The sequence below is a fragment of the Otolemur garnettii genome, unplaced genomic scaffold (assembly GCF_000181295.1).
Source record: "Otolemur garnettii isolate 467f Iridium unplaced genomic scaffold, OtoGar3 scaffold00256, whole genome shotgun sequence".
Classification (NCBI taxonomy): domain Eukaryota; kingdom Metazoa; phylum Chordata; class Mammalia; order Primates; family Galagidae; genus Otolemur; species Otolemur garnettii.
Genome location: NW_003852651.1, coordinates 1,209,756 through 1,210,885, shown reverse-complemented (window position 1 = coordinate 1,210,885; position 1,130 = coordinate 1,209,756). Strand labels below are relative to the sequence as shown.

Genomic DNA, 1,130 nt, shown 5'->3' with positions numbered 1-1,130 from the left:
AAAAAAAAAAAAAGCAGACTATGAATGTCTTAACTTAATAACTAACAAAATGACATGAAGGCTACGTTAACCAGTTTGATGAGAGTATTTCAAATTGTATATGAAAACATCTCACTGTTCCCCGTGATTGTGTTAATGTACACAGCTACGATTTAATAAAAAAAAAAGAAAGATTTAGAATACTCTTCTAAAAAAAAGGAAAAATTACAGATGAAAGAATATGTTCAAAGAGAAGTGGACAGATGACTATTACCCTTTTTAAGATACTCTGCATAATTTGTAGGGAAATTGTGTAAGTTTTCAAAGACTATAAATTGAGTGCTTGCTTCGGCAGCACATATACTAAAATTGGAACGATACAGAGAAGATTAGCATGGCCCCTGCGCAAGGATGACACGCAAATTCATGAAGCGTTCCATATTTTAAAAAAAAAAATTGAAAAGGCATTATATGAAAAAAACATGCTGGCTTGGTGCCTGTGGCTCAAGTGCCTAAGGCACCAGCCAAATACACCTAAGGTGGCGGGTTCGAATCCAGCCCAGGCCGCCAAACAACAATCATGGCTGCAACCAAAAAATAGCCAGGTGTTGTGGCCGGTGCCTGTGGTCCCAGCTACTTGGAAGGCAGAGGCAGGAGACTCACTTGAGCCCTGGAGTTGGAGGTTGCTGTGAGCTGTGATGCCACTGCACTCTACCAAGGTGGACAGCTTGAGGCTCTGCCTCAAAAAAAAAAAAGAAAAGAAAAAGAAAAAAACATGCTTCCAAATAGCAGAACTGAAAAAATATCTGTCCTTTCAACAAAAATTTTTTTAGATGTATTATACACTAAAAGTCATTTGGTAGCATATTTAATAGCAAAAGAATCAAAACCATTTACTGATGGTACATTTATTAAGCAATATATGGAAAGCATTGCAGATATACTTTTCCCTGAAAGAGAGTTATTTCTAAAATCAGTTCATCTCATCAGACTATAGAGTCAGACAAAGTGAAAAACTAGAAAATCTATTGAAAGAAGTTTGGAGATTAGGGGCGGAGCCAAGATGGCAAACTGCAGACCAGCTTTTTACAGAAGCTCTCATCCAGAAGGAGGCTTAAAGGACAGAAGTTTAGCAAGGGAGCTGATGCTTT

At 37.6% G+C, this 1,130-nt stretch overlaps 1 non-coding gene across 1 annotated transcript; it reads left to right on the top strand.

The window, feature by feature from the left end:
• Window positions 1–318: 318 nt before the first annotated feature.
• On the top strand, window positions 319–425 carry LOC111722457. The gene has a single exon (XR_002771251.1). It is a non-coding gene; the product is annotated as a U6 spliceosomal RNA (small nuclear RNA).
• Window positions 426–1,130: the final 705 nt, after the last annotated feature.